Source organism: Macrotis lagotis, chromosome 4 (genome assembly GCF_037893015.1).
Source record: "Macrotis lagotis isolate mMagLag1 chromosome 4, bilby.v1.9.chrom.fasta, whole genome shotgun sequence".
NCBI lineage: Eukaryota > Metazoa > Chordata > Mammalia > Peramelemorphia > Peramelidae > Macrotis > Macrotis lagotis.
Genome location: NC_133661.1, coordinates 196872658 through 196895658, shown reverse-complemented (window position 1 = coordinate 196895658; position 23001 = coordinate 196872658). Strand labels below are relative to the sequence as shown.

The 23001-nt window shown below is 37.3% G+C and overlaps 1 long non-coding RNA gene across 1 annotated transcript; it reads left to right on the top strand.

Annotated features, from left to right (window-relative positions):
* The first annotated feature begins 16022 nt into the window (after nt 1-16022).
* LOC141520256 (uncharacterized) lies at nt 16023-17046 on the top strand. The gene is made up of 3 exons (XR_012477569.1): nt 16023-16185; nt 16464-16536; nt 16866-17046. It is a non-coding gene; the product is annotated as an uncharacterized LOC141520256 (long non-coding RNA).
* Nucleotides 17047-23001: the final 5955 nt, after the last annotated feature.

Genomic DNA, 23001 nt, shown 5'->3' with positions numbered 1-23001 from the left:
TGCTAACAAAACAATTTATTAAGGAAGGAAATGAAGAGGAACAAACACTGAGCTGGTCATGTGAAGAGCAAATAATAAGACTTCATTTCCAGATCACACTCCAAAAAAAAAAAAAAAGAAAAGAAAAGAAAAGTAAAAACCAAACCTAAATACATACAGACTGAAAGGAATTCGGGGACAGGGTGAGAGCTAAGAAGGCTGAAATATGACCCATTATTTGTAAGGAAAAGGACTGCCTTGGGCTCAGGATATGGGATGCTGAAAGAGAGTGGGTGGTTTTTTTTAAGATGGATTGAGAAAGGAGAACTTGGGGTGGGGGCTTTGATGGGGAGGAACATCAGTAAGATGTGGTAATGAATTCCACTCTTTACATTCTTGTAAGGGCTTGGAAAAGGCCAACCCTCCAGTTCACTACAAGTTATAACATCTCTCTTCACTGCTTGTGAAGAGATTGCTACTCACTAGACTCCAGTCCTAATTTCCCCTCCTCCTAAGGAAAACACAAAGGCAATCTAGCTCAGAGACTGAAAAGGTGCAGTCTCCTGCCTCAGACCTCTTCCCCCTTCCAATTCATCCTCCCACCCAGCTGCCCTCCACAGTTTAATTAACTCCTGTGACTCTATTGTCTCTAGGAGTTGAACTTGACTGACTTTTAAAGCCCTTCATGATCAGACTTCAGCCTCCTTTATTTCCTGGCTTATTACACATTACTCCTCTTCACATACTCTATGACCCAGTCAAATCGTTCCTCACACATAGCAAGCATTCTGTCTCCCATCTCCATCTATGGTATAGGCTGTCCCCTAGACCTAGAAGACCTTCTCTCCTCACCTCTCTGTTTCTTTGCATTTCTGACTTCCTTCAAAGCCCAGGTCAACACAAATTCCCAAACAAGACTCTTCTTATTCTCTCTGGCTACTCAAACCTCCCACCAAATTTTTTTTTGTATTTATATCAATTAATATGCTTACCTGTTATGTAGAACAGTGTTACCAGATGACTGTAGATAGCATGACAGATCTGGCGTTAGGAAGACTCAAGTTCAAATCTAGCCTTCCTGGGCAAGTCATTTAACATGTCTGCCTCAGTTTCCTCACCTGTAAAATGGGGATAATAATGACATCTACCTCTCCTCTCACTCCCCTTCTCTCCTTCTCCCCTCCCCCTCCTCCCTCCCCCTCCCATTCCCTTCCCCCTCGCCTCTCCCTCCCTTCTCCTTCCCTTCCCTTCTCTTTTCCTTTTCTCTTCTTCCATTGTCTTCTCTTCTTCCCTTCTCTTCTCCACTCCTCCCTTCTTTTTCTCCCCTTCCTCTCCTGCCCTTTTCTCCTTTCCTATTTCCTGTTTCCTTTCCCTTCTTTCCCCACTTCTTTCTACTTCTCTTTTTCTCCCCACCCCCCTTCTCCTCTCTGAGTGCACGTTGTATTCTTCCATTAGAATATAAACACCTTGGGAAGAGGCATTGTTTTCTTTTTTTTTGTATTTTGTGTGTGTGTGTATGTGAGACAGAAAGACATGGGAGATGGCTTTTTAAGCAAAACAGTGTTGATTGAGGACAGCTTTTCCGGAGTTAAGTGGGTGGCAGAGAATTGAAGCTAGAGAATGGGGAAATTTGTTTAGCAGTAAAGGCAGGCTGAAAGAGAAAGGTGGGGACAGCTAGAGGGGTCAAGGGGAAAAGTCTATTGTCATTTTTTTTTTTTAGGATAAGGGAGAGCTGAGCATATTTGCAGGCAGAGAGAGAGAGAGAGGAAACAGGGTGGAAAGAGAGATTGAAAAATGCCAGAGATAGGATGAGTGGATGGTGTAAGGTTCTGAAGGAGGCAGCAAGAAATGGAACAAAAGTACATATGAAGGAAAGGGCAAGGAGGAACATTCTCTTCTACTTGAAGATGAAAGGAAGGAGGGGAAGGGGAAAGAAGAAATGACTTATAATTTTGGAGTAGAGGAAAAGAGAAGAAGGTGCCCACTTTCCAAGGCAAAACTTCTTTGATGATCAATATTACCCGGAATCTCCTGGAGCAGGCATTCTCTTTTGCTTTTCTTTGTATTCCCAGGGTTTAAAAAAGTGCCTGAGACAAGGCCATTAATAAATGTTTCACTGACTGAAACTGAGGTGCCAAATTTCATGTTACTGTTTTGTGCTTTTAGCATAGGAAGAGATGAAAACTTCTACTCAGTTGTTCCCACTTGTATGGAAATGAGGAAAAATAAAATGTCTGGAATTGGCAAAATGGAAGGTTAATTATTTGCATCATCAAAGAATTCTTGATTTGTAAAATAATTTCTACGAACAGTGCCCTTGAATAGCACTAAAAGACAATATTAATTTATAGATTATTTATTGATAGAGACTTTGAGGAGGGAATGATCCAACTGCAAGTCAAAGCTTTAAAGTCATTATTATTGAAGATCAGGCTGATAAACTAGTTTAATGGTTCAGTGCATAAAGTCTTGGACCCAAAATTAGGAAGATCTGAATTCAAATCCACCCTCATAGCTATATGATGGTAGGCAAATCACTTGACTGCTCTCTGCCTCAGTTTCTTGCCTTTAAAATGACCACAATAAAAGCACCTATCCCCCAGAGTTGTTGTGAAATAATACTTATGAAGCACTCACTTAATGTGTCATAGGTACTATATAAATGTTAGTTATTAATATGAACACATTTCTAAAATGATAATGGAAAAATAAAATCTGATTTATATACAAAATCCAGGAGACAAGTCAACACTAGCATTTCCCCCTTCTTCCTTCACTGCTTTATAGTAGTCAGTGTTAATTTAGTGACTGTTTTTGGGTGGAGATGGAATAGGGTAGAGTGATGTTCAGTATGTGTAGGGAGGGACTGACTATCCTCTTTCCTCTGAGTCATAGTCACTATTCATCCTCAGGGTAGCAACCTGCAGCTAGGAGCTAGCTTCACACTTGTTTTTTGGGAGATCTTCAAAGAAGAAGGCTGGGGACAATTTGGAGGACCCATTCCAGTTGTCCTGGAGATAGAGGAAAAAATGGAAAGCAAAGATGAATACTTTTGCAAACTCCTGAAAAGTCCATGCAAAGTGCTAGCAAGCTAAGTGGCTCTGTAGATACAGCTCTGGACCTGGAGTCAGAAGACCTGGGTTCAAATATGATCTCAAAAGCTTACTAGCTGTTTTGCCCTGGAAAAGTCACTTAACCTATCTTTACCTCAGTTTTCTCATCTGTAAAATGAGAATAATCATAACATCAATTTCCAAATGGTGTTTTGAGGATCAAATGAGATAACAATAGTAAAGCTTTTAGACACAATTATTATAAATGTATAAACCATGCAGGTACTTTGATAGTGAAGAGGTAAATAGTTATGGAATCACCACAAGGTGACCTGGAGGGGAAATCAGATAAGTTTTATGTCCAGTAGAGGAAAATCTATCCTCATGTCACCTGCATAGACCTCTTAAGTGGAGGTGCAAGGTTCCTTGATTCTTTTTGGGTTTAGATACAAGTCTTTTCTTTGTCTTTTGCTGCACTTAAACTAGCTGTTTAAAATGCACAGGTAGGTGGTACAATAGAGTGTCAGCTCTGGAGTCAGGAAGATCTGAATTCAAATCTAATCTCACTGTGTGATCTTAGTCAAGCCACTTAATCCTGTTGATCTCAATTTCCTCATCTGTAAAATGAGCTGGAGAAGGAAATGGCAAGCCACTCCACTATCTTTGCCAAGATGACCATAAATGAGGTCTTGAAGAGTTGCTGGAACTGTTAAAAAGTCATATAATCTTGAATGTTTGTAAAGAGAATTGGGAGGTAGGAGTTGAGGGCTCTCCCTGGAGGAGTTAACAAGTACCAAAGATCTTAATTACCATCTAGTTTGAGGTAATGAATTAGAAAAATGTTACCCCAAGTATACCTGGATCCTCCATGCCATTAGGGAACTTCTTGCACCAAGGTTACATAGTTGAACAAAGAAGGATTAGTTTCCTCTTCAAAACAAATGCAAACTCTAGTTTTGAGTTTGTAACTTTTTCTCTAATGGATGGGGAATGGGTAAAAGAAGATTAGCTTTGCAAAAAGACTAGATTCTGGATCTTTTAAGGGCAGGTCCTTTAAAACAGTTGTTATATTGGAAAAGGACTTTGAAAAATTCAATTAAATTTGACAAAAATTTTGTTAAAAATTTGCTATTTGCTGAGCACAGTTCTAGGTTCTGGAAGAGGCTTTTAAAAAATAGATGAGGGGTGGCTAGGTGGCGAAGTGGATAAAGCACCAGCCCTGGAGTCAGGAGTACCTGGGTTCAACTCCCGTCTCAGACACTTAATAATTACCTAGCTGTGTGGCCTTGGGCAAGCCACTTAACCCCATTTGCCTTAGAAAAAAAAAACCTAAAAAAAAAATAGATGATACTTATTGTCAGACTTTATGGGACCGGAAGACCCATATGCAAATAATTCTAATACAAGATAAGTATTTAAGATAAAAAGGGACTAGATAAAATGGGGAGGGGAGAGGAGAATATGGTTACTAATTGGAGGTGACTGGGCCTCAAGGGAGATTTTAAGATAGACTTTAAGAAAAGGATTTTTTTTAATGGCTCCCACATTGGGGCAGCTAGGTGGTGCAATGGAGGGAGCACTGGCCCTGGAGTCAGGAGGATCTGAGTTCAAATCTAACCTCAGACACTTAATGATTGCCAAGCTGTGAGACCTTGGGCAAGTCACTTAACCCATTACCATGACAACCCCCCCAACAAAGCACCCTCAATAAATGGCCTCCATGTAACTCTACCCTTGAAATATTTTCCTTTCCCTAAAATTAAACATTATAGGTAAACAGGGAACAGATCCTCTTTTCCTTATGCATAAGAAAAGTAGAATTCATCAAAGGGAAGGGAAATAATTATTTTGACATTTTTTTATCTTCTTTATTACTCTAATTTGGAAACTACATATTTTTGTTTTTTGTTTTTTACAAGGCAGTGGGGTTAAGTGACTTGCCCAAGATCAAACAGGTAATTATTAAGTGTCTGAGGCTAGATTTGAACTCAGGTCCTCCTGGCTCCAGGGTGGTGCACCACCTAACTGCCCTGAGATTACATCTTTTGAAAATCATATTGGTACCTGCAGGAGCTAAAGATCAAAGTGATAGGAACCACTATCCATAATTTCATTGGTATAAGTAATTCCAAAGGAGGGTATTCCCTATACCAAAATAAGTTTGCACCTTCTCTGCAACTTATAGAGAGGTACTTACAGAGTAGAAAGGCTCAGCCAACGATGCCTTTAACACTGCTGATGAAGGTTAGAGCCAGTTGACAATGTTATTGAGGAATATTTAAAAAATAGATAAAAATATAATAGAATATAGATAATATTACTATGTGGTTTTCTAAGTCAATGTGGAATTTGGAGATATCTGTAAGTATGGTTTAGGTATCCCATTTCTATTTGAGTTAGTCACCATAGGTTTAGATCATTGAGCAGTTAAGAGATTTACGGAGGCTACATAACCAGCATATATCAATGGCAGGACTCAAATGCCAATCTTCTTGTTTTTGAGATCATTTTACCCTGAACTACACCATACACCCTCTCCAAAGATCAAAATGCTGTTTGAGAATGACATTTAAAATAACCCGAAAAGAGAAATGTAACCAAAAACCAAAGTACTTTGGAAAGGAAAAATATTTCCCCAAGCATTTACTTCCCCCTTCACCCTACTTTTGAACTTTGAAGGTTACCAAGTTTCAACGTGAATGAACCGGTAGTGTATTCTTAGTACCAGGAACCCTGCTGGTTTTTTGTACAGCTTTATTTCTTTTCTTTTTAAGCATTTTTTAAAAATAATTTTTAACTTATATACAAAAAAGACAGAAACAACATTTATATAATAATAAGAGAGAAGTCAAATACAATCATCAATTTTTATTTTAGACTATTCACTTAAAAACTCTATGTAATAAATACTACATTGTTTTCAAAGCTACCCTACTTTTTTTGTGCTTCTTTCTAAATATTCTTTTGTGCTTTTTCCTTCCCTCCCTACCTCACCCTACCCTAGAAAAGATTACAATTAAACATAAATCTTTCTATGTATCAGACCTAACTGGTCAGTTCTAGTCAAACAACATAGTTCCTTCCTTCCTTTCTTTCTTCCTCCCTCCCTCCTCTTCCTCTCATGGGGGATATCATACCCTTATTGGCCCATGCTCTGCCCAAAAGAATGTACATTTTGATTGTGGAAATCTAGCTAGATTTCTTTCTTAAAGACCTTTCCTTAAGCCCAAATCATTTAGTTCTCTCATAGAGCACTAGTCCTGGAGTCAGGAGGACCTGAGTTCAAATTTGATCTCAGACACTTGATAATTACCTAGCTGTGTGATCTTGGGCAAATCACTTAACCTCATTACCTTGCAAAAAAAAAAATAGGGGACTCTGAGGATCTTCCCTTCCCTACCTAGTTTTTTAAAAAACTAAGTAAAAGAAGGGCTTCTTCGATTCATTTCTTTTCTAGCCTTACTCATTTGAATGGATGATGCCTCAGCCAAACTGAGCCTGGAAAAGATCTTAAACTAAAAAAGTTGAGGTTTCCCACTTGACCCAAATGACTAGAGAAAAGAATGAGGCTGGTGACTTTGCATAGCCTTCCCTCACTTAAATTTAATTCATTTTCAATCATGGTTTTACCTTTCTAATGTCACGGTCCTCTTTAGGAATGAAGGGCAACAACAGTATGTATGTACTATCCATGTCTACCTTAAATTTTATTATACATATTTTTGTTTAACCATTCATTCTCAGAAGGGGATCACATCTTCCTTCATAGGTACTTTAAATTTGGTTTGATTATGATACTCAAGCTGAATTAGTCATTCAATGTTGTTCCTAGGACATAGTTTTTGTTAGCTTTATTTCTTGAGGTTGAATGAAGGCACATAATAAAAAGGAAAAACAGGCTTGCTTTCTGAATGGTTCAGTGATTATACTAGATTTTGGAGTCAAAGTATTTGAGTGGGAATTCCAGCTCTGTGAATGACAACTGCTATAACCTTGAAATGATCTCTGGGCCTCAGTTTCCTTATTTATAAAGTGAAATAGTTGGACAAGACCTAAGGAGTCTCCTCCAGACAGGGGTATGCCTGTAAATATTTAATGACTGACTCTTCAGGAAAAAAAAGGATAGATAACACATTTTAAAGTTTAATCTAAAATATTATCAGCATTTTCTCCATCACTTTTTTAAGGCTAGACAATCAATAACACGGTAAGTTAGGCATTAATTTGTAATGTATACTGATTTCAGAGGTTTAAATGCTCCCACTGAAAATTTAACAACCAGCTTTTGTCATCAGTATAAGCTGACTCCAGAACACTCCTGCTGTTAGCCCTAAATCTGTGATTCATTTGGAATTTCTTAGAGCCAAAAATGATCTAAAAGTGTTTTCCACAACCACCATAAGTTCCAGAGAGGGCCAGTTTTATGTAATATGGGATCCTTGATATATAGTTACTTTACTCAAATTATAGTTGGCATTTCTGTAGTGCCTACTATGGAGCAGGAATTGTTAAATGCCTTTATAATTATCTCAATTGATTCTTATGCCAGCTTATTCTTATTTTCTTATTTTATAGTTGAGGAAAATGAAGCAAATAGAGGATAAGTGACTTACTTGGGAACACAAAGGCAGCAAATGTTTGATGCAGATTTGAATTCAGGTCTTCCTGACTCCAGGCCAAGCAATCTATCCACTGCACTGCTTTAGCTGGAAATGATGCCTAATCTTGACAAAAGAAGTTAGTAAATATAGACCTTCAACTTGGGGTAGCTTAGATGATCCAGTGAATAGAAATTGGAGTCTGGAGTTAGAAAGACTCCTCTTCCTGACTTCAAATCTAACCTCAGACACTTACTGGCTGTGTGACCCTGGCCTCAGTTTCTTCATCTGTAAAAGGAACTGGAGAAGAAAATGGCAAGCCACACCTGTGTGTGCTTTTAGGTTTTAGGGAATCCTAAATGTTTCATTTAGAGGCGTACACAATTAGAAAATGACTGAACAACAACAGATACCTTCAGCCTATGAAAAATGTATAGCAAATGGTTAATAAGGTGAAAACACTTAGGGAATAGGAGGATGTTACTAAAACTAAGTGACTGAGTTTTTCACTATTTGACTACAAATTTTTTCCCCCTAGAAATGTGACATCTAAGCATATTTGAATATACAGTTACATACTGCATTTTAAATGTTTTCTATTTTTCAAATATTCATATAGACCTGTGATTTCATTATTTTGGCAGATGCTTCTACTGATGCATGTTGACAATTTGTCTGTAACTTAAAGTCTTAAAATGGTGATTTGGGGCAATCAGAGTGATTTGGGACAATCAGAGGGATTTGCCCATACTCATCCAGCTAGAATGTAGCTGAGTTGGGTCTTAAATCCAGGTTTTCCTTATTCTAAAGCAAGTCTTCTATTTACGACTCCACTTGAAATTTAAAATATTTTATTTTTTTCCAATTATATGTTAAAACTTTTTTTTTTTACATTTAGTTTTTTTTAAAGTTCTGAGTTCCAAATTCTATTCCTCCTTTCTTTCCCCTTCCCTGAGACAGCAAGCAATCCTGTCAAACATTTCCATATTAGTCGTTTTATACAAGATGATTCAAATAAAGGAAAAGGAATGAAAGAAAGTGAAAAAATAACTTGCTTCAGTCTATATTCAAATAGTATCAATTCTTTCTCTGGATGTGAATTCTATGCTTTATCAGTAGTTCTCTAGACTTGTTCTCTCATTACTTCACTTCTCTTAGTTTCTGTATTACTCTCTCTCTCCTTCTTTTCCTCCCCCTCCTCTTTCTCTTCCTTCTCCTCTTCTCCCCTTTTTGCTTCTCCCTCCTCTCTCTCTCCCTCTCCCTTCCTCCCTCTCTTTTTCTCTCCACCCCTTTCATCTACCTGTAACTCCTGCATTTATGCATATATGTATAAATATATATCTATTCTATATGTATATATATATATATCTCCTGTATATGTCTATTCTTTTTATCTATCTATCTATCATCTGTCTCCTGTATGTGTTCATGTCTTTCTACTTTGCGCATCTATTTACCATTTCAATCTATATCAAGATCTGCCTATATCTAAAACATATAAATAAATAAATTAATTAATTTATTTTTCCAACCACATGAAAAGATAGTTTTCAATATTCATTTTTTGTAAGATTTTGAGTTCCACATTTTTGTCTCTTCCCTCCCCCCTTCCCTTGACAGTGAGTAATCTGATATAGGTTATATATATGTTAAGTATATTAAACATATTTCCATATTAGTCATGTCATGAAAGAAGAATCAGAACAAAAGAGGAAAAAACTAGGAAAGGGGAAAATATAAAGCATAAAACAAATTTTAAAAAGGAAAATGGTATATTTTGGTCTTCATTTAGACTCCATAGTTCTTTCTCTGGATGTGGATGGTATTTTCCATCACAAGGCCATTAGAATTATCTTTGATCATTATACTGTTGAGGAGAGCTAAGTCTATCATAGTTGATTAACATACGATGTTGCTCTTAATATAGACAAAGTTCTCCTGTTCTGCTCATTTTACCCAGCATCAGTTCATGTAAGTCTTTCCAGGTTTTCTGAAGTCCTCCTGCTCATAACTTCTTTCAGAACAATAGTACTCCATCACATTCATACTCCATCAGTCATTCTCCTTAGTTTCCAATTCTTTGTTACTACAAAAAGAGGAGTTATAAATATTTTTGTACATGTGGATCTTCCCTCCATTTTTATGATCTCTTTGGTAGTGGTATTGCTGGATCAAAGGGTATGAGCTTAGTCCCAAATTGCTCTCTAGAATTGTTGAATCAGTTCACAATTTCACCAATGTGTATTAGGGTCCCAATTTTCCTACAAGGCCTCCTATATTGATCATTTTCCTTTTTTTTTTGCAATATTGACTAATCTTATAAGTATGAGGTGGCACCTCAGAATTATTTTAATTTGCATTTCTATATTCAATAATGATTTAGAGCATTTTTTATGAGTATAGATAACTTTAATTTCTTCATCTGAAAACTGCCTGTTCATATCTTTGAGCATTTATCAATTGGGAAATGGCTTGTATTCTTATAAATTTGACTCAGTTCTCTCTATATATTTTAGAAATGAGTACTTTAACAGAAACTAACTATAAAAATTGTTTCCCAGCCTTCTGCATTCTTTTTAATCTTGGTTGCAGTGGTTTTATTTGTGCAAACCCTTTTTAATTTAATGTAATCAAAATTATCCATTTTGCATTTCATATTGTTCTCTATCTCTTGTTTGGTTATGAAGTCCTTCCCTCTGCAAAGATGTGAGAGATAAACTAAAACATATGAATAGATAAATAAAATGTGCCCTTTTGTTGGTTTTACATGCACATGGCAATTCATTTAATTGATGCAGCCTGCATTTCTACTTTTTTTTTCAATTGTTAGATGAATTCTTATTTCCTGTTTCACATCAGTGGCTCCTTACCATGTGGAGCCCCCCCCCCCCCAACCAAGATCAATCTTACTCTCTAGGAGGTCCCAGCCTTTTGGTTTCATCGTCCCTCTCTACTCCTCCCTCCACCCCTCCCACTCCCCCTTCAGTTCTGGTGGTGATGCTCATTCACCCAGCATTGTTTGCCCAGCAGTCATGGTGGTTCCCAGTGAGTGGCCAGGAAGAGACCAATGTGAAAACCCTAAGGAACCCACATGTGGTATTACAGGCAATTGCTGCTGGCTCACAACCAACAGCGACCAGGGGACTTTGTAGTGGCCTTTTCAAAAGCAGTTGCTATGCAGCTTTTACAATGAATACTTCCCAAAGAAGCCTTTCTTCGTTTGCCTCTTGGTTGTTAGATGTCCTAAATGGAGAAATCTGGTGTCATGTATTGATGTGTGAATGAGCCAAAATGAACAACTTGAGTTTTAGACCACCTTGGGAAGTATTCCCAAGGAAGCCTGGCTCCCTCTTGAGTCCCTGAAACCCAAGTGGCATCTACAAAGGAGGCCCGGGAAATTGAACCACTAATCTGAGTTTTTAGAAATTGTTCTCACTCTAAAAGAAAAGATTGCTTTGTAGGCCAGGCTCTTTTCCTTAGGGGGAAAAGGGGAGTGGAAGGAGGAAAAGGGAGAGCTGCTCTTAACACATATGGGCCCAAGCTTTTAGTTTTCAATTCATGGACTTTCACACACTAGTATCCCAACTCAGCTCTTTTTCCAGCCCCTACCCTGAGGCATTCTGTTATAAACATGCCTCAGATAACTGTCTATTTAGCTAGTTAGCTACCTATCATCTATTTAGTTAACTTTCATTAACCAGTTCCCTTCAGGTTCAACAGGAGGCTCAACATTGTAGATCTCTAGAGATCTTAAGAAATCCTCAGTCTCCCCTTTTGTTATAAATTTTGTTCTTCTAACTGGAAAAAAAAAGTCTTTAGTAAGAATCCAAGGATTCTTCAGGCTGAGGTGAACTAATAACTTCCTGCCATGAGGTAATAGAAAGAGACCCACCCACTTATGAGCCTGCCCTTCAGCTCTGTAAATATTTGTCCAAACCCAAAGAGACCTCCTTTCACAGACAAAGTGGGGAGGGGAGTAGGGGGAATATATGGATAGAGTTCAGATCTGGGAGGCAAGCAGAGAATTTTACAGTGGACCTTTAGCTTCACTGCTGACTCACCTGGTGGTTTCTGATAAGAAATTTCCTCTCTGTGCATTGTTGTCCATATCTGGAAAATGTGGATAAGAACCTATATCATTGCTCTGTGACTTGATCCACCCCCAGTTTTTTTTAAATGGTCAATTCAGTGCAAAAAAGAAGTAGTTACTCAACTAAGTTGTTATATTTTGAATGATCAGATCTGGAGCAGACCATGGTTAAGTTTGAGCAATGGGGAGGGAATATATGAGAAATGATGACAAAGAAAATGTCTTATTTAGGATAGGCATATTAACAGTTTCATGACAGTTACCTCTTTAAAAATTACTTTTTAGGAATAATAACTAGTATTCTTTAACACTAAAATTTGCAACCCACTTTACAGATGTCCTATTTTAGTTACATAATAATCCCCATTTTACTGATGAAGAGATTAAGCCTAAGAGTTAAATAGTGAGTTGATTTGAACTCAACTTTCTGAATTCTCAGTTTAATATTTTATTCACTCCATAACCTAGCTGCCTTTTTTTGCATACTTTGCCTAAGGGGCAAAGTTGTAAATTATATATGTAAGCCTGCTTTATATACATACATATATAATATAATGCCCTTCTTCCCCAGTTTTGCCTCTTGTCCTGGTTTTCTTCAAGATACAGCTCAGGCAGGGGGGTAGCTAGGTGGTGCAGTGGATAGAGCACTGGCCCTGGAGTCAGGAGTATCTGAATTCAAATCTGGTCTCAGACACTTACTAATTTGCCTGACTGTGTGACCTTGGATAAATCACTTAATCCCATTGCCTTACACAAAGAAAAAAAAATACAAAAAGAAGATTCAGTTCAGGGTCACCTTCTACATTAGGGATAGGGAACATTTTTTCTTCTAAGGGTAGTTTGGATATTTATAACATCATTTGAGGGCCATAAAAAGTTATCAACTCAAAATTTAGCCTGCTTTATTTGGTCAAACATTTAATTAATTTACCCCTAAAAAGCTCCTAGAGTTTTTGAATTTCAAGTCTAGTCTGAGGTTGCTGAGGCAGTGCCAGAACAAATGATTTTGTGGGCCCCATATGGTTTGCAGGCTGGATATTCCCCAACCCTGTTCTACATGAAGCCTTTCTCGGATCCCCAGCCAAATGTATACATCCTGTATTGATTTTTTCAAATGTGCTATCTCTCACATTGGAATATAAGCTTTTTGAGGGCAGGTTTTTCACTTTTGTCTCTGTATTTCCAGGATTGACACAGTGTGTGGCAAATAAATACTTATTGATAGGATGAATTGAGCTCTTGGGAAATAAATATAAAAGTCAAATAGTGCATGCCCTCTATGAACTTACATTCTAATGGGGAAACCTATATATATATATATATATATATATATATATATATATATATATATATACATATATTTATATATATATGTGTATATGTATATATGTGTGTGTATACACATTCATATGTGTGTATGTGTATATATATATGTATGTATATATACACATACATATAAGTATATGAAGTAGCTATGAGATTAGATAAAAAGGGAAGAACCCTAACAGTTGTGAGGTCTAGGAAAGTTGCAAAAGGTGGCGCTAAAATTGACTAAAAGAAACCAGGAATTCCAAGAGAGGCAGAGATGAGGAGAGAAGAGTATATCTACCTACATATAAATGTTTAACAACCAGCTCTCTGGGGGGAGGGAAATGTACACAATCTGCACTCTTTAAAGTTTAATCTGAATTATTAACATTTTCTTTACCACTCTAAGATAAAACAGTAAATCAAGACCTGGTTTGTAGCATTTGATAATTGATGATGTATAAATGCTCACACTGAAAATGTAATAGCCATCTCTCTTGAATTGGTTCAAGCTAGCTCCAGGACACCCTTTATTCTAAGCATAGTGGATAACTGATGCTATAGTTAGAAAGATAGTGACTGTGATATTCTGGATAGTATTATTGGATTGTAGAATATATGGGAAGAAATAACATGTAAGAAGACTAGAAAAGTAGGATAGACAGGTTGTGAAAAGTTTGAATGTCAAATAATGGAGTTTATCTCTGATCCTAGAGGTACAAGGGAGCCACTGGAGTTTCTTGAGTATTACAGTGACATGACTAGACCTATATTTTTGGAAAATCACTTTGTTAGCTGTATGGAGGATGACAGGAGTGGGGAGATATTTGAATCATGGAAATCAATCTGGAAATAGCTCCACTTTCTTCTCAAGTTTCAGTCACGATAGGAAAAAGAAAATTATCAAGAGAACAAAGTGGGAGGTAGGGCAGTAGATTCTAGGAGGGAGTCAGTAATAGTGACTGCCTTTGATATAGCTAGGTAGTAAAAAGAGAAGAAGAAAATTTGATTTCTGCTGCTCAATCTGAAGGGAAGAATTGAGATTTTTGCTGTCTCTGATTTTTTATTCATCTCCTGTAATATCTCCTCATCAGTTATCACTCCCACCCCTTTTTTAGGTTTCTCTGTCTCCCAAAGGACTATCTATTACTCTTACCCTGTTTCATTCATTTCCTTAATCTCTCTGGGCATTGATATATCCATTTAATAATGTTGCTGATGAAGGCTTTCCTCTTAACCTTTTAATTCTATATGCTATTCCTGACTAAGTAAGAGGTTATTCTCTCTCTAATACCTTTTGCCTTTTCTCTCCAACTATCAGAGTTAAACTAGTTTCAAAAAATGGAACTAGTTCAATTGTGAGAGTACTTTGACTTTGATATAATAGATCATACTGTTGCCGCTGATTTATGCTCAGGTTTCTCTGTATCAATACTGTTAAGAGTTAATAGGATATTCTAAATTACTTCCTTTTCCTTCACCAGGTCATCTGTACTATTGAAATCCTTTTTTTTTTTTTTGAGGCAATGAGGGCTGAGTGATTTGTTCAGGGTCACACAGCTAATAAGTATCTGAAGCTAAATTTGAACTCAGGACTTCCCAACTACAGGCCTGGTGTACTATCAACTGTATTAACTACATTTTTTTAGTTTTTTTTTTTTTTTGCAAGGCAATGAGGTTAAGTGGTTTGCCCAAGGCCACATGGATAGGTAATTATTAAGTGTCTCAGACCGGATTTGAACCCAGGTACTCCTCACTCCAGGGCCAGTGCTTTATCCACTGCGCCACCTAGCCACCCCTGTATTAACTACTTAAAAAAAATACTTTTGGCTTTGTTTTGGTATTTATTTAGAAAATATAACAAATTTTTATATCTATAAGAAATCACATCTAGTGTACCTAAAATTTTTGACAAGTTTAATACCTATTTATATGATAGATTGGATAGATAAATTAAATTCAAGTGAAGTCAATAAGAATATATTAAAACTCCTTTGTGGCATAATGGACATACTTGGAGTCAGGAAGTCTTGAGTTCAAATATATTTGTTTGCCATATGACCCTGGACAAGTCATTTACTCTCTTTCAGCCTTAGTACAAAATGTTTTATGTCTATGTATTTGGGGGAGGGTGTGTGTGTGTGTGTGTGTGGTGAATGTAGGTGTACTGGTCAGCTAAATGGTACAGTGTAGAGTACCAGACCTGGAGTCAGGAAGATTGAGGTCAAATCTGACCACAGACACTTACTAGTTGTATGACCTTAGGCAAATCACTTGAACCCTATTCATCTCCAGAGAAAAAAATGACAAACCATTCCAGTATTTTGTCAAGAAAATTCGACATGTGGTCATAATGAATAGGATGCAACTGACACAGTTCAACAACAATGTATTTATGTGTATCTGTATACAAATATACAAATGTACATATAATATACATATATTTAACATTACCATTGATGTAAAACATAGATCATATAATGTTTATGTATTTAAGTATACATACATATATACATATAAAAATATGGGCAGCTATTGGATAGCAAATCTATTGGATAGGTCCTGGAGTCAGAAAAACTCATCTTCATGAATTTAAATCTAGCCTCAGATAATTGTTAGTTGTGTGACCCTGGATTTTATCCCATTGCCTCAGTTTCCTCATCTATAAAATGAGCTGGAGAAGGAAAGGACAAACCCTTTCAGTATCTTTGCCAAGAAAACTTTAAATGGGGTATGAGGAGTCAGAAATGACTGAAAAATGACTAAACAACAATATATAAGCACATATATGTAATATAAAAATATACTGTATACAAATATAACAAGCAATGCAGAGCTAAAAGTCAGGAAGACCTATATTAAAATCTTCCTTCTGATACCTACTATGTCTATGACCTTAGACAATTCACTTAGCCTCTAAAATCCCCAGGCAACTCCCTAGAATTTGGCTCTGAGTCATAATTACCAGTAGAGAGAATTCCCTAACCAAGTTCCTCATGTTGATGAAATGTCAGATTTTTTAAATACGAAGTATTTCCTTGGTAACAGAAGCATGGAGCAGCATAATCTCTGAAGTACCAAATCTATTTGTGACCCCAAAAGGCAGTGGAGTGATTTATTAGAATGCTGCCAGTGATGATCTGTGAACAAAAAGAAGGCAAGTGTTGTATAGATAGAATCCTGGACTTGGAATCAAGAAGACATGAGATTAAATAGGGCTTCAGACACTTTATTAGTTGTATGGCCCTGGGTCAGTCAGTCTGCCTTGGTTTCTTCAACTGTAAAATGAGGATAATAATAGCACCTCCCTTATAGAATTGTAAGCTCTTAAGTGGGAGTAATCTTTAAGAAAATAAGGATCAAATGAGATAATATTTGCACAACTAGTTCACAGTAGACATTTAATAAATGTTTGTTCCTTCTCTTCCCCCAAAGATATCATGAAGAGAATGTATGGTTAGAAAAGAAACTGGGCCAGTCATGTATTGAATGCAAGGGACAGCATATGGTAAGCACTGTACAACACTATTTCCTGTAGAATATTAATAGATCTAGAGAAAAGTTTCTATGTGCTGAGTAGATTATCTATGGAAGATTTATGAGAGGACATGGACAAGGACTGCACAGAATGAGAGGGCTTGTAAGGGTTATAATCTATATCACTAGAAGACTGCTTCTCTGGGTGGACTGAAGTCTTAACTTGTGAGAAAAAAAAAGTTACATCTCCCAAGAGTAAGCACCTTCCAACTTTCTCACAAAGATCAGTGCCAAGGTAGACTGAAGTCATATCATCATCATTTCTTTGGAAAAATGTGATTTGTTGTCTTTTTTTTTCAGTGATACCAGACAACAGGGCTCTTACTTCCAGAAAATATGGAAAACTGCTAGAACTTTGCTTTTCTGCCAGCATCAAGTACTGTGTCACATAGATTTGTTCAATTAAAGCTTATGCCCTTTTTAGAAGAGAAGTAAAGGGTTTGAAGAACTGTTTTACTCTCCAAACTATCAGGACAAATAAGTGCTTTTTTAAAAAATAAAACAAAACAAAACAAAAAAAAAAAACAGAAGAAAGATTTCAAAGTTAAAAAAAAAAAGGAAAAGGGTCTGAAAGAGGCAGAGGGTAACCATGACCTGGGTTAGGAGGAAAGAGGGCAAGAATTGAACACAAGGAATCACAGAACCTAGCAAGTGTTTTCTTTAGCAAACATCTGACTTATCAGGTCATAGATTTTGAAATCTTAGAAGTTGAGTCCAACCTTTTTATTTTACAGATGAGTAAACTGAGGCAGAGAAGGGTTACCCAGTTCACATAGTAGATTTCTGAGGCAGGATTTGAAATGGACCTTACTCCAAGTCCAGTACATTCTCCAATGTGCCTTCTAGCTTCCTAGGAGAAAAGAAAAAATGGCTAGTGAGCATTGATAATTATTAGATATGGACTCTTCCAGAGAGAAGGGAGCAAAACCCTCTGATCACCAAGTAGCTACTTGTTCTTTTTGAGAGATGTGGTAGCTTCATTGATGTTGTCAGATGAAACATTATCTGGTAATGGTCAGAAGGAGGGCAAGTAGTGGTGGTTGGTAACTACATACTAGGAGTACCAAGGCAGTGATTTACTGTTCTAATAATGACAAATGAGAGATCTTCTGTCTTCCCAGAACATAGATCCAGGATGTGGTAGAATTGTCTCAGAAGAACTGTCAAATCTGATATCAGCTACTCCCTTCCAGTGATTCACATGAGCACAAAAGATATGGCCAGAAAGAATCTAAGAAGCATTGATGAAGATTATGAAAACTTGGGGTAAAAAAACTCAATAACTAAAAAAAAACCCAACCCTAAAGATCTTAGAGGCATACATGATCTTTTAACTATTGTTTTTGATTAAAGGCAAGGCATTTAGAAGAGGAAGACAGAGTTGGAAAGTGAATAGCAGATTAATAAGATGGTAACTGAACTGGGTATGGTGGTACATGCCTGTAATTTCTGCTCTTAGGGAGACTGAGACTGGTGGATCACTTGAGTTTGCTAGCACTGGGGTCATTCAGATGTCAGCACCCAATATGGTAGTATTGAGGGTGGGGATCAATGGTAGTGCCTAAAGAGGGGTAAACCTGCCCGGGATGGAAATGGAGCAGGTCACAATTTCTGTGACCATCAGCAGTGGAGTCAAATCATGGGTGGTCACTGCACTACCATTTTTGGCAAAATAAGGAAACCAATTTTTAAAAGAAAAGGAAAAAAAAATCAGTGTTTGAGACCAAAACCAGACAGAGGGGGGACAGAACTTCCTTTCCTCTCCTTGATGTTTTGGGACTCTTGAGGACCATGTAGAAAGGAGAAGAGAGAGGTCTTCATCATCCTATAGAGACAGGGAGACAGGAACAGCAACTGGCAGCTGCCAGGTTTTTCTTTAAGGCCATCAGAGATGGCATCGATCTGAATGACCAAACTAGGAAGGATGTGTGAGTGTGTTTGTTTTTAACAGAGCAGCTTGCGGGAGAGAAACAAGCCAGCTGAGGTTCACCCTACATTGTGCCCTAATCTCACTTCTATTTGTATATTTTTAAATTTTATTCTGTTAAAAAGTACATTTCCTAAATTTAATATTATCTGTCATAAACACCATGATTGACTATGTTCAATCCTTTGTGGCATGAAGGTACAATGGGAACTACATAAGGAAGAGGAATCTTTCTTAGAAACTGAGATCTCCCACCCCCAAGTCCCCAGACCATTGCTAGAGAGTTTTGTTCTTTAAATGATGACATATGCATGATTCACTTCATAAATATCCTTCTGAATACAGAATTACTATGAATTCAGGCCCTGTTTTATAAATATACCTTATTTCTATTATGTATTTAGACTCAAGTTAAGGTTACAGCTATACAAATGCTAACCATTAATATTAGGAGTAAGTAGAAGGAGGAGAAAGAAATGAGAAAAGGGAAAGGAGGAAACTATTTCTTTATATCCAATAAACTGTATACATAAAGAGTAGCTAAAATATAGGATAAAGAATAGCAATGGTGATGCTCAGAAACTCATAGGAAATCAAAATCCAGGAAATGAGTTAACAATAAACTACATGACTCTATCTAGACCAAGAGTGTACAACCTTAGGTTATCTTAGGGTTGCAATAAAATAATTATTCGAAGGCCCCACCCAGAATAAAAAATACAGTACTCTAATATAATCGTTAATTTGTAGTCTTACCTTAGCTAGGTTTAGCAAGTGCTATGAAAAGTCATGGTACTTTTAACTTCTTAGAAAGTGGGGAGGGCCAGTTAGATGGTCCAGTGGACAGAGCACAGGATAGAGCAATGGTCCTAGAGTCAGGAGGACCTGAGTTCAAATGTGACCTCAGATGCTTAATAATAATTACCTAACTGTGTGACTCTGGGCAAGTCGCTTAACTTCACTATCTTGAGAAAAAACAACAACAAAAAAAAATAAAGTGGGGGAACTAAAAGGAGCAAAGTAAGAAAGCAAACACAAAACAACCAAGCGACATCGCAACAGTATAAGGATAGGTGCATAATGAGTATCTGCCTCATACAGATGGAATATATTTCACAGATCAATTAATACTGCTTAAAAACACCAAAGAAAATTAACATCAATGAGATTATTTATTAGTGATGGAATTAAAATCTAATATGCATTTCAGACATAATTATTATTTTACTTTTTTGCTTGTGAAAATTGAAGTTCAGAGATAATGTATTTTGGACAGCCCGGATCTAGATGCGCAATGTATGAGCAACAAGCAAGTAGGATGATTGACACCAAGGTGAGGAGGCAAATTTGACTTGAGATTAAATGTGAGAAGTTTCATATATGGAATGTAATTCTGGAAGAGGATAGTTTATTCTAAAGAAACAGGATACATGAAAGGTGGGGAGGTAGGAGTAATAAATAGCATTGTATATTAATGAAATACACTCACACAAAGAGACCTAGGAAACAGAATGGGGAAATATGGTGAAGAGTACTTGGGGAAAGATAATAGAAGCAGAGATCGAAGGATTATTGGGATATAGACCACCTAGACACAAAGAGAAATTGATGAGAAGTTAGGGAAACAAGATTGCCATGGTGGCATGATATTATAGCCATGAGGAAACTTCAATAATGATAATATAGAATGAGTAATCTGGAATAATCTAGACATCCAATTGAACTCTGTTATGGCAGACTAAGGATTTCTTGACTTGTTTTAATAATAATTTCATTCTTCACTAGAACTAGTTAGTGGAACTACTTTTCTCCACCTGTTTCTCAGGAAGGGGTTAGAGATGATGGGAACCTGGGAAGGGGGGGAGTTACTATTACATTTTATAATTTGTGGTTGAGGAATAGAAAGCTGTGAATATTTTAACAGCTATTCTAGATTTTAAGAAAGTTTCCAAGGGTTCATTTCTTTTTTCTTTTTTTTGGCAAGGCAATGGGGTTAAGGGACTTGCCCAAGGTCATACAGCTAAATAAGTATTAAGTATCTGAGATCAGATTTGAACTCAGGTTGTCCTGATTCCACTGTACCACCTAGCTGTCCCCAAGGGTTCATTTCTTGTGGAAGGGGATAGAAATTTGACTCTGCTTCAGACACTAGACTCTTACTAGGCTGGGTGATCTTGGGCAAGTCACTTAACCCTGATTGCCTCACATCCAGGTCCATTTCCAGTTATCCTGATTAATATCTGGTCACTGAACCCAGACGGTTCTGGAGGAGAAAATGAGGCTGGTAATTTAGCACAGCATTCCTTCAATCAAATCCAATTCATGTACTTGTCAATGGCATCACCACCACTGATGTTGTGGTCTTCTTTGAAAATTGAGAACAAACATTTCTTGTGGACAAGGATACAAGTACAGATGATTTTTCATCCATCCATCCATCCATCCATCCATCCATCCATCCATCCATCCATCCATCCATCCCCATGTATTAAAATTCTCCAGGCAAAGTCAAACCGGTAGGATGGAAAGCTTCTAAGAAACAAAATTCTGAAGACATAAAGTTACCAAATAGTATATGGCCTTGCCCTTTGACCTCATTATACCACTCGCAAATCTTGTACCCCCTAAGGAGCCCCACATGTGTCAAGAACTGTTCCCCACATGTAGCATGAGGGGGTCATTGTGTAAACTTAAAGGGAAGCAGAGTAGACTTTAGCCCCTTCTGCCTCCATCCTTTTCCAAAGGAAACTTCAATTCCTGCTGGAGGGGAAGCAGGAAGTTGGAACCAGAGGCCTCTCTGTCCTCCTCAGAAAGAGGGTACCAGGCTAGAATTCCTATCTGTTCCCTTAAATATTTTTTCTTATATTTTTTTCTTAATTATATGCAAAGATAGTTTTCAACCTTGATCCTTTTGCAAGCTTTTTGAGTTCACACATTTTTCTACCACATTTCCTTCCCTCTCCCCTCCCCATGGCAGTCAGTCTATACTTCCTCCTATTACCTGCATTTTTACCTTTCTCTGAATGGAAACTACTTGGCTTAGAGACTTGCCAGTATGGTCTCTTTCAGAAATATAAAAGAATATGTTTGACTCTTGGCTCTTTGACTCCCATTGTCCAGAATCTCTGTTCTCTGAGTGTTATTTTCCATGTATTTGTACCTGTAGTATAATGAAACATGACTAGTTCTTTTGGGTCTTCAGAAAATCTATTGCAAGGTCCTGCCCCTGGAGCTTGACTCAGGATTGAGTGTTTTCTCAGGAAAGAGAAATGAGCCCAAAAAGGTAGGACAATGATTTTTAAAAATCATATTCAGCACTCTAAAATATTGCTTTAATGAGAAAGGTCAAACAGTGTCCCCAAATGCAGGAAATGAAAGAAGCATAGAGGGTACTCTTAAGGAAATGTATTTGAAGACTGACTCCTAGCCATAACTTATACCTTCCTTTTCCACAGGCTTAAGGGGAAGTGGTTTCTAATTTGGAGATGAACATGAATCACATAAAATCTGAACTCTACACATTCCTGAGTAATACTTTTTTTTTTCTCAGAAAAATACCCTTCGGAGAACTTATTTTTAGGATTTATGTGTGTGTGTGTGGGGGGAGAATTACTAGAATGAGTTTGCTTTTTCCTAACTATAGGTAAGTGACAACCCCATTCTAAGATTTGTTTTCCTTAGCTGTCAATTATGAGTTGATGTCAAAGTGAATAGAGTTTAAGATTTAGAGTTAGGAAAATCTGAGTTCAAATTCAGCCTGGCATTCACTAGTTTATCTGTAAAATGAACTGGAGAAGGAAATGACAAACTGCTGGAGGTTAGTTCTGCTAAGCAAACTCTAAAAGAGGTCACTAAGAGTTGGACCACAGCTGAACAACCACAACAAAGTAGGATTGGATGAGATTAGAACTTTATAGATTTAGGATGGAGGGGATTTCATAGATTATCTAATATAAAAACCTTGATTTTTAGAGAAACTGAGTCCCAAAGAGGTCATAGGGTCACAGACTTGGAGTTGAGGGCATCTTTGCCAATCCCCTCATTTTACAGGTAAGGATAAAGACTAATTTTGCTTATGGTAGAAAATGGTAGATCTGGGATCTGAATCCACATCCTCTCCCCCTGGGAGGTCCAGCATGCTTTCCAACCCCTGCATGTGGTTTCTCTAAGTCTATTTCTATTTCTATAATTCTATGATTCTCAGGATTTAAATTTGGCCAGAGCCCCTCCAGAAAGCAGATTTGGTTTCTGTATTTTTGATGATAAAGAGAAGGGGCAAGGAGAAGGTTGGGAGATCCAGCCACCTTTATTTGACCATTAAAGACTCCCTTGTGGATTCTGGCTGGATGTTGTTATTTTCTGTACTGGGCCAAGCAACCCTTGCTGGTAAGTGAGATGGGTAAAGGAGGAGTTCCTCCCCCCCTCCCTTTTTACCCAGGAGTGAAAAAACAGAAAGCTGATCTTTGGTGTGAAACCACAGCTCCAAAGTTAAAACGTGTTGAGTGTTTC